Below are 18,815 nucleotides of genomic sequence, written 5' to 3' on the forward strand. Positions count from 1 at the left end.
CGTCACGCGCCCGCCTGGGGGTCGCGCGCCCACCCACTTCCGGGCTCGGGGTGGAGCAGGTGCCGCGGCCGGCTGGTGCGGCGAGGTTTCCGCGCGCTCCCGGGGGCCAAGCGGGCCCGCGGACCACCGACGCCCCCAGAACCTCCCGCCGCCACCAACCCGAGACCCCCTGCCGCCCCCCAGAACCCGGCCCGTCGTTTCTTCGGGACCCGCCCGCCGCCTCCCGGCACCTGCCCGCCAGCCTTGTGTTCTCAGGACGGAAGGCGAGGAGGGGGCGGCGGGGAGGGCCCGAGGCGGGGGGTGGGGGGGGGCGGGGGGCGCGGCCCTGTGGCGACCGGAGGTGGGAGGAGGAGGAGAGCCGGCGGGCGCAGGTGGAGGCAGCTGTCGAGGTGGCTGCCCTTCGAACTGGCATGTCGCCGTTGAGCACGCAAACCCGGAGCTTTAACGTCCTCGGAGATTCTCCAGACTTGGGATCCTGGGAGGACAGCGTGCGCTGGTGGCGGTAACAGGCCGCTGTTCTGTTGAGGCTCCGGTGTGGCCAGTGGCCGGAACCCTGACGGGAGGCGGGCCAGCCTCGCACCTCGTACCAGCTCAGACGTGAGCGCTCTGCCGTCTGCCGGCCCGGGTGGAAGTGACGCGCCCGCACCTCTCCATCCCCTCGGCAGCCCGGGAGCTACCCCGCAGTTAGGATGGAGATGGAAACCAAAACGGGAGACGTGCTGCCGACTTAGAGGCCGAAACGCTGTGGCTTGGACCTGGTTCCCCTTCCTCCCGCTCCGGTGCTCGCCCTTGCTCCTCTCCGAGGATGCAGACCGGCTTTCCCCCCCCCGTGGTGACCGCGGAAGCCCGGCACGGGCCGACTCCGCTGAGACGAAAGGCAGAAAAGTCTCTGATTCATCCTGCATGGCTTTGTGGTCTTGTGTGCAACCTTCAGTGTGGCTTTTGTGGACTGGCTCAGTCTGGAGATGTGGGTTACCAGGCGCTGTATGTTTGTGTCCCCCTAAAGTTCGTACATGGAAACCTTCATCCTCAGTTGGGTGGTATTTGGTGATGAGGCCTTGGGGAGGGGGTTGGTCATCGGGTCACGGGGGTGGAGCCCTCCTAAGCAGGTAGTGCCCTTATGAGAAGAGACACGTAAGAGCCCACGCCCCCTCCCCTCGTGAGGATACAGTGAGAGGTGGCTGTCTACCAGCCAGGAAGGAGGCTGTCACCAGACGCCAGACCTGCTGGCGCCTGGACCTTGGACTTCCAGCTTCCAGAACTCTGAGGGATGGGTGTTTGTGGTTTCAGCCCCCCAGTCTGGTATTTTTGTTATAGCAGCCCCAGGGGACTAAGACCCGTGGTGGGAGGGCTCAGTGAGGCCAGGGTGCTGTTAGCAGGAGGACGAGTGGCTGCCAGACAGCAGAAGCAGTAGTCTGGAGGTGGGGGGGACCTGTACTCTGTTCTGTCGGTGACCGTTTGTAGCCATTTCTCCTATCTGGCCTCAGTTTCCACGTTAAAAGAAGCATTGAGTTAGGAGCGCTCCATCGTCCTTGGCAGAGCTCCTGTGCTGTGACAGAATTCAATACCAGTTTCCCTGAACTCAGAGTCTGACACAGTGGAACTTCTGGGGACCCACAGTCCTCCCCGGGGGCACCACCCCCACGCCCCACCCCCAGTCCTTTCAGCCTTTGCAGAGCTGACTCTCTTCAATTGTCAGGAGGCCTGCATTTTTCTGCCCTCGCCACGGCTGATAGTCCTTGTTCCCATATCTGCACTTTTGTTTTAACCTTCGTTTCTTGTTTCTCGTCTATCCTCCTTGCCACGTCTCTCCTGGGCCAGACACAGTAGGTTCATATCCCAGCTCCGTCACTTACGAGACGAGTCACTACACCTCTGAGCCTGTGTCCTCGTCTGTAACGTAGGAATAACACCACTTGTGTCTTTGGGTTGGAGGGAGGACGAAATGAGAAGATGTACGTGAAGTGCTTACAAGCACTCTCATATGACTAGTTATTATAGTCTCTGCATATTTGGGTTCAAGGCACTTGGCCATTTGCATCAAGTATTAGAGTTTCAGAGGCAGCACTGGGTTCAGCAGCATTCCAGATGATTGATAGAGGGCTGCTTTCAGGATGATGGACATTGCTGTATCTGTCTCTCATATTTGGGTCACGGAGGGATGGCTGGATAGATGACAGGCTGGGCGGTCTGGATTTCCCCCAACACTTGCCCGTCAGTCACAGGAGAGAGCTCAGACTTTCCAAACGGCTGGCTCTTCCCCACCATTTCTACCTTCCACTGTAACCTCAGTTCTGTGGCAGCTTCTGTGAACCTTTAAGCCAGCCTTGGCAGAACTTGCTGCTGTGCTCCTGGCCCCATCAGACTTCTAAACTTCTACGCAGCCCCCACTGTCCCACATGCCGTACCCACCCTCCTTCTACTGTCCATTCTCATTCAGCCTTAAGTCTCAGATCAAAGGTCAGCTCTTACTAAACCCAAAGAAAAGCAGACGTGGGTTATTTTGCCCTCATATTTTGTATGTTCTTGATTCTGGCCCCCCACATACTGTCTTATAATTGTTTTTCTGTCTATATCCCTGACCACATTGCAGTATGTTTGAGGGAGTGACTTAATGATATTTTTTTAAGATTTTATGTGTTTATTTGAAAGAGAAAGAGCATAAGCAGGGGAGAGGGGCATAGGGAGAAGCAGACTCCCTGCTGAGCAGGGAGCCTGATGTGGGGCTCAGTCTCAGGACCCCAGGATCATGACTTGAGCTGAAGGCAGACACTTAACCGCTTAACCGACTGAGCCACCCAGGTATCCCAAGGGAGTGACTTTCTTATTCGTATTGGAATTTCCAGGGCTTAGTAATTGCCTAACACATAATAGGTATTCGCTTTTTATTAAAGGAATTAATATCCCTGCCCCAGGTCCCCAGATAATGGGTAAGTCTTGCACTGAAAAATGTTGGAAGAGCCTGAGCAAAAAGGGCAGAGATGAGCAGAACTGGCCCACACACATCGCTCCTCTGTCCATTTCATCCCCCACCTCCACCAACAACGAACATGGCCACCTTGGCCCTTTCTTTTTTTTTTTAAAGATTTTATTTATTTATTTGACAGAGAGAGACACAGCGAGAGAGGGAACACAAGCAGGGGGAGTGGGAGAGGGAGAAGCAGGCTTCCCGTGGAGCGGGGAGCCCGATGCGGGGCTCGATGCGGGGCTCAATCCCAGGACCCTGGGGTCATGACCTGAGCTGAAGGCAGACGCTTAACGACTGAGCCACCCAGGTGCCCCGCACGTTGGCCCTTTCTTAACATGGCTTCCAGTAGGCTCCGCATGCGTTAAATGGAGGTGGTAAGGTTGTTCCTAAGATCTTTCTGGTGGCCTGTCCTTTTGCTAACTACTGTTCGATTTTTCCTTTCTCTATGGAAACTCATTTGCTAGGAGTAAGCTCTTAATCACGAGTGGTTCATGGTACTTTCACTTTAAATCTGTTTACAGTTTTTCCACCCTTTGTAAAGCTGATGAGTCAGATGTCTGGCCGTGATCCTGGTAAGGTAGGCCCCTGGACAGCCTTGCTCCTGGACTTCAGTTAGCCCTTCTCACTACTCAGCCAGTACGGCCCTGCTCCCGATAACCCACACTGTTCAGAGTTACATAGGTGCTAGATGAAGCAGTTAAAAATGTGGTGTTCTGGGCGCCTGGGTGGCTCAGTTGGTTAAGCGACTGCCTTCGGCTCAGGTCATGATCCTGGAGTCCCAGGATGGAGTCCCGCATCGGGCTCCCTGCTCAGCAGGGAGTCTGCTTCTCCCTCTGACCCTCCCCCCTCTCACGCTCTCTCTATCTCATTCTCTCTCTCAAATAAATAAATAAAATCTTAAAAAAAAAAAAATGTGGTGTTCCCCCCATCTCTGGCAGAGGAAAACATGCAGAAACCATCTGTTAAAAAGGACAACTGAAAGTTCATGTATGTGCATGTCCTGATTCGCAAAGGCAACAGTGCCTTAAAGTGAAGAAGTGATGTTTTTGTTTCTAAGAGGAAACCTACAACACCTAAAATCTAAAACTTAAACAGACAATGAACTAAACCTGGAAGCCAGTGTTAGTCACCGTCCTAGTTGTCTGATCGCCTGGTTATACAAACTCACGCAGACATGGCCAAGTCTAGCATTCATTCAACAGCCATCTTTGGAGTGCTTACAATGTTAGATTAGTGCTAGCGCGGGTGGGGATTCAAATCGGCCAAGAGACCTTTTCCCCTAGAGCTGAAAAGGTCCAGTGGGGGAGAGAGAACTATATTAGAAGCCAGGAAAGACTATAACCTGTAGGGGTGTACTTGATTGTTTGTATAAAGGTGGTTAATTCGAGGCTAAGGAGGATAAACTGATAAGGTCAGTGGTGAAGTACAAGGGTCAGGAGTAGACAAAGAAAACCCAGGTTAATTTGCTTAACATAAATTCTACTCCAGGAAGCAACATAAAGCTTGCACTCATACCTTAAAGTCCTTAGCTTTTATGTACCAGTAGGTATACGGGTCTGTTTATCTCGTGGGCCAGAAGCTTCTCATGAAGAACTTTATACTTCTTGTACATATCACTCTGCACTAGACCCCATGACCGCTACTGGTTGATAGTAATTGGAAGAATTTTTTTTTTTTTTAAGATTTTTATTTTTAAGTAACTCTACACCCAGTGTGGGGCTTGAACTCACAACCCCAAGATCAAGATCCACCCGCTGCACTGACCGAGCCAGCCAGGCTTCCCAGGAACTTCTAATGGCAGTAGACTCACACAGAATGTGCATAATCAAACCATAATCTGTGTTATACTTGTATGTAAAAGAAACATACTATATATTTGATTCCAGAAATATAATTTGTCGAACAAGCCACTTGTACCTAAACTGTCTTTCACTGCGTTTTACAATCATTTACACAAATGAAGTTTATCATTAGCCTGCTCTGGAGTGAGGTTTCCTATCTCAAACCCCGTCAGCTCTCTTTCCAGCACAGAAATGGAGCTCCGCTGACAGTTGCCGCAGGTAGGGTCTGCCCTGGTGGTAGCTGAGAAAGAAGTTCCTGGCCTCAGCTCTCCCGGGCTTACCACGGCTCTCCCAGGAAGGCAGTGCATCAAGGATGGGTGCCACCAGCCACAGACCCAAGCGGGCCCTTCTGAGGCATTCTGGTATGCTTCCCTGTACCTGTCCAAGAACCAGTCATCTGTCGTGGCTAGAATTAGAATTCACTGCTGCTAACTTGTTCCAAGAAGAAAAGCTTAAAGAAATTTTCAGACACTTAGGAGTAAAAGGGGATGCTCACTAGAAGAGATGCCAGGACAGGTAGTATAAACCTAGATATATGGCTACTCTAATTATAGATTTAAATGTGAAAAACAAAACTTCTGGAAGATAATATAAGAAATATCTTTTTTTTTTTTTTTTTTAAGGTAGGCTCCACGCCCAGCATGGAGCCCAACAAGGGGCTCGAACCCACGACCATGAGATGAAGACCTGGGCCAAGATCAAAAGTCAGACACTTAACCGACTGAGCCACCCAGTGCCCCCATATAAAAATATCTTAAAGATTTTGAGGTAAGGAATGATTTCTACAAAAAAGATGTAGAAAGCACCAACTATAACGGAGGAGATGGACACCATTAAAAGGGTAAAAAGGCAAGCCACAAAGCAGAAGAGATTTGCAATACGCATAACCAACAAAGGGCTAGGATCCAGAACATAGAAAGAAGTGCCAATCAGTAAGAAAAAGACAAACATTTAAATTGTGAAAAAGGTGAAGGACCTGAACGGGCACGTAAGAAGAAAGAGGAAATACAAATGGCCAATAAACATGAGAAAGTGCCCAACCTTAGCGGTAGGCAGGGGAATACAAATTAAACCCACAAGGAGTTGCCTACCAGATAGGCCAAGTGGAAGCAGAAGTTGGTGCTATCACCGGGGAAGTCAGTCTGACCTTATCTCGTGAAGTGGAAGATAGGCCTGCCCTGTGGTCAGCAGTGCCTTTGCTCATACACGCACCAGGAGCACAGGTGAGAACATTCTCAGCAACATTGTTTCTTTCGGCTCAAAGTGTCCCGCGGCCGTGGCATGATGAGTAAGTGTGATGGAGTCATATAGCGAGTGTTAATGGGTAACCGAAAGTGAAGTACAACTAGATGCAACAACGTGGGTGAACGTAGCACGTCTGGTGACTAAAAAAAGCTAGCCTCAGTCGTTAGGCGTCTGCCTTCGGCTCGGGTCGTGGTCCCGGGGTCCTGGGACCGAGCCCCACATCAGGCTCCCTGCTCTATGGGAAGCCTGCTTCTCCCTCTCCCACTCCCCCTGCTTGTGTTCCCTCTCTCGCTGTCTCTCTCTCTGTCAAATAAATAAATAAAATCTTTGGAAAAAAAAAAAAAGCTAGCCTAAAGGAGTACGTATGATCCCTTTTGTATGCAAAGTTCGAAAATAGGCAAGAATTTAATTATAATATTTGAGGATGTATGTTTATAGTAAAAATATAAAAATAAGTAAATGGTTACCATAACATTACCATAAAAACCAGGATGTGGATGCCTTCGGAGCACCAAAGGGACATACTGAGGCTTTGGGATTGTTGCCAGTGTTTTAGTTCTTGACCTGGGCAGTGGTTACATAAGTTTTGCTTTATGATAATTCATAACATTTTTGTCTCAGACGGTCTTCTCTATTATATTTTATAATTTAAAAAGGTTTATTTTTGGGGTGCTTGGATGGCTCATTCGGTTAAGCATCTGCCTTCGGCTTGGGTTGTGGTCCCGGGATCCTGGGATGGAGCCCTGCATCAGGCTCCCTGCTCAGCAGGGAGTCTGCTTCTCCCTCTCCCTTTACCCCTCTCCCCTGCTCGTGTTCTCTCTCTCTCAAGTAAATTAAAAAAAAAAAACAACCTAAAAACTAAAAAAAATCCAGAAAACCCTGAGCATTTAAAATAAATAAATAAAATAAAATAAATTTTCCCCCCAAAGGACATATGGTTAAAGCAACAGTCCTAGTTTTACCTGAATGAGATAACTTACCAGTGACGGCGTCACACAGGATTTTTAAAAATGTTGTAGCTCAAATAATCCAGAAAAAAAGACAAGATGACATGCCCTAGAAATCTATTTGAGGTCGCGGAGAGCGCGCTGGCATGATGGTGACACCGGGGTGATAGCGACATGAAAAGACGTTTGAGGCGTTTCCAGAAAAGTAAGAGTGAGAAACATTTTCAGAACATTCATACATGTATCTCTGATTTGAAATGTGTACGTAAAACCAAGTTAATAAATAGTACAAGTTGCCGTCCATTTCATTTTTATTCTCAAAAAGTTGAGCGCAAGTCAGCCACATCTTTTCTGGGAGCTTCCCAGGGGAAAGAAGAGCGCAGTCTGCGTTGGGACAGTCCCAGTAGCTGTTACCAGCCCCATCTGACGAATACAAAGGAAGAGTCATTTGCTGATGTTCACACAGCTAATTTTCAAATTTCTGGGGTTGCAGACCTAAAGGTGGACGGGAATCCACGGCAATGGGAAGCGTGTAACTCACAGCATGGACGGCAGCCTGGAAAACCAGGTTCAGCAAACAAGGGGGAACGAGGGCCCCCGAGAGCCACCATCACCGTGCCCTTCGTGCCGCAGCAACAGCCCGACCGGGGTGCGGGCGTTGGTGCTGTGGGAGTTGCCCCGGGGCCACGGCCTCCTCCCCGTTCTGGACCCGGCACGGGGGGCACGCATTCCAGTCTGTCCATTCTCTCTGTCACGCGCTGCAGACCCGAAGTCCCAGGCTCAGGTGTCCATTGGGCCAACATCAGCTCTTCCGCCTATGCCTTAGGGACTTGGGGTTTGAGGGAGCAAGGATCTCACCTTTTAGGGTCCCTCCCAAGATTCCCGGATCATCTGGGCAACAGAAGGTAGTTCACACACTGAATGGTCAGAAATGGCCATTTTCATTTTCCCTTTAGAGGCGGGTGGTGACAAGGCCAGGACCAGTGCCCAGGACAGCACGCATTTCCACTGTCCCTTCTGTGTTTCTTTGGACCTGGGGGTGAGATGGGGGGCAAACCCCAGTCACCAGTGGCAATATCCTCACCCCCTCGTGTAGTCGCTGGAGTCAGATCCCAACAAGGGGCTGCAGATGGGAACCTGCTGAGGTCACCACAAGAATCAGTCCCAACAGCAGCTCTTGAGTTATTTTTAAGCCAGTCAACAGCAGGCCAAGGACAGGGTGGGTGCAGGTACAAAGAGAAATACTCCAGGCTCCTGCTCTAATCTCTTAAAACATCAGGTGGGGGCACCTGCGTGGTTCAGCTGTTCGAGCGTCTGGCTCTTGGTTTCCGCTCACATCATGATCTTAGGATCGTGGGATCTAGCCCCGCGTCAGGCTCTGCACTCAGCACGGAGTCTGCTTGGACCTCTCCCTCTGCTTCTCCCCCTGCTTATGCTCTCTCTAAAATCAGTTAATTAATTAATGTAAAAAAAAATTAGCTGTATGTTATGCTGCCTTTAACATAAGGTCTTATTATAGAATTCCTGAATTCCTCTTTCTAGTCCTCCTTTGTAGTTCCAAGTGTATGTTTTAAGGGTGAAGTGCTCTATGATCTTTTCCCAATTTATATTTTGCAGTTGTTATCACTCTTTATCCCTAAATGATGAAAATCATCAATTAAAGGAAGCTTTAGGAACGTCAACTTTGGGGTTGTTTGACAAGCTACTTCACTGTGTGGTATAGTTCTTTAGGCATTGTAAGTACTCAGTAAATGCTGGAGAGGGGCTGGAGGTGGGGCAGGTAGTGGAAGTGATTTGGAGAAATGGGAGAGAGAATGTATTTGATTTAGATATGGAGAGGCCTCTATAGGCGGCCAGTATGTCTCCTGCTCCAAAGGTAATGAAGTTGAGAAAAAATTTATAAAGGAAATTTCTCCAGAAACCTAAAAGGACCAGGACCAAGGACCAGAACAGGGTGGGATCCCTGACCAGGGCCTCTGGGCAGCCAAGAAGGCAGGTAAGCTGGCCCCGAAACCACGCAGGAGTCCACTCTCAGTGCAGGTGGAAAGGAGGGACTTAGACAATTAGGTGCATGAGCCAGGCCACTCTGTGGGCCCAGACTGTTGTCCTTACTTGACCAAGGATGACCCTGGGGCTTGGGGAGGTCACCCGGCCCAGAGGCAGCTGGGATTCAACCTTTAGGCACTTGGCCCCAGAGCCTGTGTTGTCATCCCTAATCTCCTGCCTCTCTGTGCAGTTTTAGGATTTCTCTGATGGAGCTACATCTTAGCAGGGGCCTGAATAAAGGAGTGAGGACATGAGTGGCGCGCACAGCGGGAATGTCACGTGCAGCAGCCCGGGACCAGCGAGGAGGCAGATGGCTGGAGTCCAGGAGACATGAGGCTGAGTAACAGTGAGCTCAGAGAGCCTGGAGGGAGAGGGCCGATGGGGTTAGGGCAGAGCCGTGCATTCATAATGAAGCCCAAGGGATGCGTTACTAAGTGTGCCCAAGTGCAGTTGTAAGTGCAGAAGGTAAGAGATTGCTTAATGTCCGCTGCTTTCATTAAGTAGGTGTGGACACAGACCCCAGGGTGGCCCCATGATCTCTACCCCCTCTGTCCCCTCCTTTGTTGTGGGCTGGCCTGTGACTTTCCTCTAGCTAGTAGAATACTGCAGAGATGCAGGGATTTGGCAGATGTAATTAAGGTCCCAAATCAGATTTTGAGTTAATTAGAAGGGAGATGATCCTGGGTGAGCTCAGCTTAATTAGATAAAAGCCCTTTTAAGAGGGACTTGGGCTTTTCTGAGGCTAGACACTCGCTCCTGCTGGCCTTGCAGAAGCGAACAGCCATGTTGTGAACGGCCTCTGGTGAGGGCCATATGACAGGGGACCTCAGGCAGCCTTTAGGACCCGAGGGCGGCCAACAACCAGTCAGAAGCTGGGGCCCTCTGTCGTCAGCTGCAAGGAAATGTTTCCAGCCAACAGTCGAATGAGCCCAGCAATGAGTTCTTCCCCACTCACACTTCAGGTGGGGACACAGCCTGGCGACACGTTGGCTGCAGGCTTGTGAGACCCTGAGCAGAAGACCCGGCGAGGCCGTGCCCAGACTCCTGACCAACAGACACTGTGAGATAAGAAATGTGCGTTGTTTTAAGCTGCTAAATATGTGTAGTGTAGAAAATGAATACAGTAGATTTCTAACATACATATATACACATACAGATTTGTGTGTGTGTGTGTGTGTTGATTTCCCCCTGATGATAAAGCAATGCTTTGTACTTGTTTCTGTCAGTGTAAGTAGAAACAGCTAAATGCATGGGACCAAGGAACAAAGCCAGTGGCCCCAGAAGAAGCAGGAACAGTCAGTGCTGGTGATTATTCATGAGAGCAGGCACGTGCCTGCCCCAGTGCTCGCACACAAGCCAGGTAGTGAGCGGGCTTCACAGCACGTCCCCAGGTAGGCAGTATGTCACCCAAGTGTCCTCAAGAGAAGACATCACCGTGAAGATTCAGTCCTTCATTTCTGGGCGATAAAATTTCTAGAGGCCTTGCTAATTTTAATACAGTGCTAACAAGGCAGGGCACCTGAGTGGCTCAGTCCGTTAAGCGTCTGCCTTCAGCTCAGGTCATGATCCCAGGGTGCTGGGATCGAGCCCTGCAGCAGGCTCCCTGCTGCCCCTCCCCCTGCTTGTGCTCTCTTGCTCTCGCTTACTCTCTCAAATAAATAAAATCTTAAAAAAAACTTGAACAAAACCACTGCTAATAAGGCAAACATATATATATATATATATATATATATTTTTTTTTAAAGATTTTATTTGACAGAGACACAGCGAGAGAGGGAACACCAGCAGGGGGCGTGGGAGAGAGAGAAGCAGGCTTCCCGCAGAGCAGGGAGCCTGATGCGGGGCTCGATCCCAGGACCAGGACCATGGGATCACGACCTGAGCCGAAGGCAGATGCTTAACGACTGAGCCTCCCAGGTGCCCCTAAACATAAATTTTTAATAATGCTAACAGATGAAGTCACTGTTTTGTAATGACAGGACTAGAATACCACCCAGCAAGACTTTAAAAAATGCATCATTTTAGGGGTGCGTGGTTGGCTTAATCGGTAGAGCATTCGACTCTTTTAGAGAGAAAGTGCATGTGCGTGCAGGGTGGGGGACAAGTAGGAGGGTAGGGACGTCGTGGGTGGGGAGTGGCAGAGGGAGAGGGAGGGAATCCCAAGCAGACTCTCCACTGAGCACAGAGCCCGATGCGGGGCTTGATCCCACAACCCTGAGATCATGACCTGAGCTGAAATCAAGAGTCAGATGCTTAACCAACTATGCCACCCAGGCATACCTGAGCATGTGACTCTTGATCTCAAGGTTCTAAGTTTGAGCCCCACACTGGGTATAGAGATTACTTAAAATCTTCAAGAAAAAATGCATCATTTTAGGGGAGACATAAGGCTGCAAAGAACTAAAACCTGTGTGAAGGGTTTGGGTTTTCCAAATCTGACCGATGCAGGAAATGACATTTCTAAGAAGCAACTTTAGCCTAGATCCAGCCCTGTCCAAGAATCCATCTATAACCAAAATACCTTAACTCAGCTGGTTAGAGATGGTATTCTTTTTGTTTGGGGCCTTTAACCTGGAAAAATATCAAATATAGCTATAATCCTAGAATGATAGTTATTTTATTTTATTTTTAAAGATTTTATTTATTTGACAGAGAGGGAACACAAGCAGCGGGAGTGGGAGAGGGAGAAGCAGGCTTCCCGCTGAGCAGGGAGCCCGATGCGGGGCTCGATCCCAGGACCTTGGGACCATGACCTGAGCCGAAGGCAGACGCTTAACAACTGAGCCACCCAGGCGCTCCTAGAATGATAGTTTTTTAAAAAGTAAAGGAAATCATGAAGATGATGTTGATATTTAGCCTGAGAAATTAGTCCATGCCTTCTGTGCTGTCTGAGGTGTTTGCAATAATTAACCATGCCACATTTATAACTACAGGTTAAGCTGTTGAAGAGAATTACTTCTTTTGTGGTTGTGTTTTAGATGTGAAAAGAAAGATTGTAAAATTTGGTTCATAAGAGCTTACACTGAACATGAAAAAAGTACAGGGAGTGTGGGTTTGCTCTTCATGCCTGATGCTCTGGGACAGTTAGGACCTAGTCCACTCGGGAAAGATCTGGGTTCCGGAATCTGAGTGTGGGGCCCGGCCTTCCAACAAACAAGGATATCTTTTCTATTATAGTAAGAGGACAGGGGCCCTGGGCATCTCTGTGAAGGTGCCAAGATCTCCAAGTGAGAAAAAAAAAGACAAATTGCACAACAAAACAGAGAGTGTCCACAAGGGGGAAAAGTCAACCCTAGTAAATCACATATGCATAGAACTCCTGGGAAAGAAAGATGACGAGATCCGCTCCAAACCCTTTACTGTGATACGTGTGGGGGCTGAGGGACTGTGTTTTTTGTTTGTTTTTTGTTTTTTTAACCTGATGTCAATGTTTGATGTGCAAATTCCTGTACAAGGTTCTGGGCAGCACCCAGTGCTCGGAGACAGAGACCACGCACTACGCCTCACGCTCACTCAGTGTCGCATACACGCACTCACCTCTCACAAAAATCCGATGAGGTTGCTACAGTTCTTACCCCATTTGACAGGTGAGGAAACTGAGCCCTAGGCAGGCTCCAAGTTAGTAGGTCAAGGAAACGGAGGCCTGGAATCCGGACGGCTTGACCTCCTGGAACCTGTGTGCTTAATCAGAAAACTGCAGGGCAGACCGCCCTACCCCGCTGACTCTCGGAAACAGTAACAAGACCAATCAACTCAGGTTGCCAGGAGAATGTGCCGAGCGAGCGACGTGGGAATCCCAAGGAGGAAGGAAGGACTCAGCGGCGTAGAGCATGCTGCCCACGGTGCCATAGCTCTTGGCCGATACCCCGGAGAGCCGGGGGTTTGTGTTGCAGGCACTGGGGTACCACTGCTGGGTGTAAGCAAGGAACCCTGTCTGGGGACGCTGAGCGCAGTGGCCCTGAAGGCTGATTCTTCCCATGCTTGGTGGGAAGGGTGCCCCGAGGGACTAGAGGCTGGGACACCCTCGGGGGGCCTGGAGGTGACAGAGGCCAGGACCCGTCGCCATGAGATGGACAAGAAGGTTGTGTCCCCTCTAAAAGAAAGACCTCATACTTACAGCTCAGTAAGGCTGTTTTTTGGGTTTCTTAAAAAGGACGGACTGTATAGGTCTTGGTTCCGATGTGTAGGCATACCGGAGGGGTATTCCGATGTGTTTTCACTGGGGCCGGGGGGGCTTCTCTGAAACTAAAGAGGACTAAGGGTTGCATTATGGCTAGGATCACCGACCGCAAATTATTCTCCAGTATCCGGTTTTGCTCACCGTCATGATGGGAACTTCAGATAAGAGCTCAGGTTTGAAAACAGAGTGCCTCGGGCAGTGTGGTGTGTGGTGTGCAATGAGCACATTTCACACCCATTCCAGCCTTTGGCCCGCAGCAGGCTGAAGTGCTGGTGACCAGTGAACACAGGACCCACCGTGGACAGAGTGGGCCCTGCGGGGCTTCTCCCAGCAGGCCTTGCTTTTCGGGATCCTGACACCAGCTTTATGCACAGCTCCTGGGTACCCATTTTCTCCTGGCTGAGGTATAGAGTACGTTTCCCTTTTTCTTAGGTCTACATTGGAACCCCAGAAGGAACTCAGCTGAGGAAAGTCAGGGAAACAACCCACAGAAATGAATGAATGATGGTCTTGAAGGGTGCTTGGTTCCTGGAATTCAGGGGGCTGTTCTTGCCTCATGGCTCAGGCTACCATCCCTGTTGCACCTGTCCCTACTGACAGTTTCCAGGGACACAGGACAAAACCCAACACTGGCCTTTGTCTTTGGTGCCGGTCACATTTTGTCCTTACCTGGCTAGCCCTACAGTTCCTATCTCTCCTAAGTTGTGGATTTGATCCAGGATGCCCTTGGCAGTGGTCTTAAATGGGCTTCGCCTTAACTGCCAGAGGCAAAATCCCATGGGTGGTACCTCCAGCCTCTTCCTAGTGGTGCGACTCCATGCTTGGAACCTGAGAATCTTGGAACACGGAAGGATTGTGAGGCTGCATTCTGTCCCCTGCCTGGTTCCTCCTGGGCCCTCCAGCCCCGCGATGGCTCCTCCCCGGGGGCCTTCTCCTCCCTCACTCCTTCATGTCAGCCACTGCCTGTCTTCTGCGGGAGCATAAGGGGGCTGTTCCCAGCCCCGTCCTCAGGCTCCGTCCCCGCGCCCAGGAGCAGCCCCCTGAAGCTAGCCATGACAACGGTGCAAGCAGCAGGTAGGGGCCACGGGGCAGGGTGGAGCGGGCTGGCCCGAAGGAGAGGGGCTGAGGATGGGGAGGGGCCTTCAGCAGAGGTGGCCTCTCTTCCTGGGGACCTCAGCCCGCTCAGTCCTCCAAGCTGGCTGGTTTCACAAAGCTCCTTCACGAAACCACGTCAAAGCCTCAGCCTCTTCTGCTTCACTCTGCAGCTTGCAGAAGAACCAAGTTCTGGGTGTCACTGGCCAAACAGAATAAGGGCTGAGAGAAGGAGGCCTTGGAGGCCATGCCAGGGGCTGTAAAAATCATCTGGGGCAGCTCACAGAGGTCCCTCGTGGCCCCAAGGAGGTGACCTCTCATCTCAGCTTGGGAGTGGTCATTTGCTTTCCCCCAACCACAGAAGAGTCCCAGTTGTCACCGAATTCAGTGCTCTGGTAAATGGTAACAAGCTCACCTTGGTTTCTCTTTACTGTCATGAATTAAACAATGGTGACAGATTTCAAAAGGAAATACCTTTTGCAAATCTGAGTAACTTTCAGTGACCTCTGGGAGAGGGTAGAAAAGGTACTTTTTTTTCCCCCCTGAATGATACTCTGTAATCACGAAAACCACTGAGATCCCAAAGGGCATCAATCATCTTCATGGGCATCTTCCCTATACTCTAGGCACTCTTGGCTTTTTAAAACCAGGAATGGCTTTCTGGAATGATCCAGACCTACTTCTAGCCTGAAGGGGGATGCGCTTCATGGTCTATGGGCCAGAGCTCAATTCTGGAAGCCGGAGGATCTAAGTTTGAATCCTTACCAGCCACATGACTTGGGCAAGGTCGGCGGTTTTGAGCACCTACCGTCCCAGGCACTGGGGAGACAGGGAGAAGGCACCATCCCGGCCCACAGTGGGCCTCACTTAGTGGAGAGAGAGGTGCTTTCCTTATATGTCAACTGGGGGAAATAAAATCTGCATGTCCTGGCCCTGATCTGAATCCCCACACACAACAGCATGACAAAGGTTGGGTTTCTCCCTGTCAGTTCCATCCAGGAATGGTGATGCTGTCGTTGTGGGAGATGAGAAGGTAGACATGCCCCCACGGAGGAGACATTGTTAGAGTTTCGAGAGGATGCTTGAAGCCTTAGTATAAGAGAGCCTGGCTTACAAAGGTTAAGTGACGAGCTCAGACAAGAGCTGTTCTCAGTTTGTAGAAATCTGGACGGCAACCAGCTGTTGTTCCAACCTCAGCCCACTTCCTCTGGGCGCTGCCCTCAACATCCATGAGAGAGAGAGAATTTGGCTACAGTTTTTTTGGACGCCCCCCTGGCCCCAATCAAGAAGTCTTGGAAAAGCACCCTGTTCGGTGACTCTGCATACGGCAGAGATAAAGGCGTTAAGTTAATTTTGCATGTGGTTGCCACAGACGTGTTTGACTGCCATGTTTTTGCCCATTATTAGTCCAGATACATTGGTTATCATCCATTAATACTGAGCTGCTTTCCAGGGGTTTGGGGTACAGCTACTTGGAAACTTATTTAGCTAGAAACTTGCTATCCAGAATTTGCTCTTTGTTCGTGTGAGAATTGCTGGAAGATGTTGACTTAGACATTTTTTATGTGTCATTGCATGAGTGTGTTCTACCGGGTAGACCTACGGAGCAAGGACCACCTCTTAGAGAATGAAGGGCGTAGTATGGAATTAAATATGGTAATATATATATATAGATAGATGAGAATTACCCTGTGACCCAGCGTGAAATTGTCACCTGTATTGCATAGAAACATATGTACTTAATTTATAAAATATTTAGAAATATTTGCCTAGTAGAATTATAAGGCTTACCACCAGCTTACCATAAAACTTAAAACTTAGTGCTCATCTAAGATAAACATTTAGCAAATATTTGGTGAGCGCCTTCTCTGAGCCAGGCGCTTGTAATTGGTTACAGCCTTGGATTTTGAAATATTTACTGCTGCTTGCCTTTTTTTTTTTTTTTTTTTTTTTTGCCACAATCCCAACCATGTGAGATGCTAGTTTCCTGAATGTGCAAGACACTCACATGATGGGTAATCAGCAGTCTGCAAAAAAGGACATGGATCCTTGTTTAGTTTCCTCTGGCTACATCTGAGGAGAGTCCTTGGTGACTGTCAAGGTCTGGAGGACAGTGGCACCTCCCAGGCAGGGGCCAGCACGTGGACGGCCTGACCAGGTCCCCTGCAGAGCGCTCCCAGCAAGGACCTGTACACATAGCAATTAAAGTCATATTTCCTCACTTTTATGGACGTGGCAATACTAAAAAAAAAAAAATCAATGTCTGCGTGATATGAACATGCAGAATTTCAGCTATCTGAAAAATGTGCACAGAGGAAGGTATGTTCCAACTCTTCAATCGGAGTGTATTTCTGGTAAAATCGGCAGTGGCTGGCTTTTCCCGTGCACTTTGCGTGGAGGCAGGGTACCGGGATGACTAGTGGCAGGAATGCTGATGTGGGATCTGAAGATCCACCTTTCCTGGCTGGGAGACCTTGGAAAAGTTACAGGACCTGAGTCAAGCAGTTCGGGGCCGTCCAAGCCTACTTCATGGGTTGGCCCCGAGGAAGAACTGAGGTGTTTATAACATCGACTGAGTAAATTTAAAGATCAAATTGACTGTATTCAGTGACTCGTGAAGGGGGCAGCATCCCATCGTGCAGATAGAAAGGAGCTCCAGAGAGCTGCACAAAATGGGAGACTTGTAGGCAGAAGGGGGCAGGGCAAGGAGAGAGCAGATCGCTTTCTCTAAGGGGTTAGAAGGGTTCTGTCAGGTGGGTCACCTCACTACCGCTGGCCAGGGAATTCCAGATGGGCTGGTTTAAAACTGCACTCCTGGGAAGGGCTGAAACTGCAGTTTGGCTGGGTATTAAGTCTTGGTTTGCTGACATGGGGCTGAGCACAAGTGACTCCATTTGGGGCTCATCTCTTTTTTGTAACATAGGTGAGATTATTCCTGGTCCCGCTCTGAAGTAGCATCACTGGTCTCGGTCAGCGCTTACACTGCCATGTGGTCAAATCCTGACTCTCTAGCCTCGCCAAGTGCCCATTCTCCTCGGTAACTTCCCTACTTCCTCTTCTTTCCTGGAACCCCAGCACCCCTCCCCTATCCTCAGTCTCACTGCTGACCTTGCTTCCTGTGTCATACAGAAAACAGAAGCATTCAGAAGAATGCTCCCACATGCTCCACCTTCTCCCATTTCTGTGGGTGACGCTGGGATCCCAGCACGGGGCCCCTTCTCCCCTCTTTCTCCCATATCCTCCCTCTTCCTACGAGGATCGTTCCCACCAGGATATACACGTGCTGTTACCGTCCTTCCCCTCAGAACACAAGTAAACAAACCGAAGCTGGTCCTTCTGGTCTCACGGCTGACTCTGACCTCCCTCCAGGCTCTGCTCACCTTCTCGATGCGCCCACTCCAAACACTGATGCAGGATCCCACACCACTGCACCGCCTTGGTCACCTGACCCCCATCCCTTGACCCTGCTCATTTCTTCCCTATAGCACTCACCACTTTCCATGACTGCCTCCACCCCCAGTGGAGTGTAGCTCCACGAGGCAGGATGTTGCCAGCTTTGTTGCATCCTGGGCAGAGTATGTGCTCCATAAATACTTGTTGAGTGGGTGATCGGCTGTCAGCCACTCAGACTGTCTCATCTTTATCATAAGGCTAATGCTTCGTAGTTTTCTTCCTGCACAGCCTTCCTTTGGTTAGGTGTTTCTTCGGGATATGCATGCAGAGTCAGCCTGTCTGGGCCTGGCCTCCCCACATGTCCCCTCCAGACAGCTTCTTCTGGTTCATGTCCATGTTCTGGCAACATGGTCACCTGGGCCAGAAACCCGAGCATCATGCCTATTCCACATCCGTCCAGGAGGTGACCAAGTCTCAATGGGCTCTTGACCTCTCTTTCCCCTTTCCTCTCCATCTCCACAGCTGTCCCTCCCTCCTTGATTCCCTGCCTCTGAACTACCCTCTTCACTGCTGCCAAAGCCATTTTTTTCTAATGTGCAAATCTGATGCTGCTCCTCCCCTGTTTAAACTCTGGCCGTTCTGCTGTAAGCTCTAACGGGATGCTATCTCACCTCCAGCATCTGGGCCCCACCTCTTCTGGCCAGCCCCACCCTTGCTTACTGGAGACCCTCTCAGGGTTCGGATCACACCAAGTGACTCAGCCTTGGCAGGCAGTGGGCTGCTCTTTGGGATGGGAGTTCATGCTACCTGGAATGCTGGTCCCCTGGTCCCTTGGGCCAAGTCACCACTGGCATTCTAGATGGGACTTCTACCCTGGTCCTCTTAGGGCACCCAGGGTTCATGGGCACCCCTAACCCTCTCACTGCACATACCTCACTGCACTGCCATTGTAGTTTACTGTCTGACTCCCTACCACACTGCTTCTTTTGTGTGTCCCTGGCCTGTCATCTTTGTCCCCCCCCCCCCCCCAGGCCTTTCAAGGCAGAACCCAGGATAACAGGTCACACTCAGCGTGCTCCTGAATGAAGGGGCAGGACCTATTT

General features: G+C 50.1%; 1 long non-coding RNA gene across 1 annotated transcript; it reads left to right on the forward strand.

Moving 5' to 3' along the window:
* Window positions 1-320: 320 nt before the first annotated feature.
* On the forward strand, window positions 321-10,563 carry LOC117999355. Its single transcript, XR_004676259.1, has 4 exons — window positions 321-984; window positions 5,433-6,032; window positions 8,619-8,737; window positions 9,238-10,563. It is a non-coding gene; the product is annotated as an uncharacterized LOC117999355 (long non-coding RNA).
* The last annotated feature ends 8,252 nt before the right edge of the window (window positions 10,564-18,815 follow it).

The sequence above is a fragment of the Mirounga leonina genome, unplaced genomic scaffold (genome assembly GCF_011800145.1).
Source record: "Mirounga leonina isolate KUSES-001 unplaced genomic scaffold, KU_Mleo_1.0 Mir_454, whole genome shotgun sequence".
NCBI lineage: Eukaryota > Metazoa > Chordata > Mammalia > Carnivora > Phocidae > Mirounga > Mirounga leonina.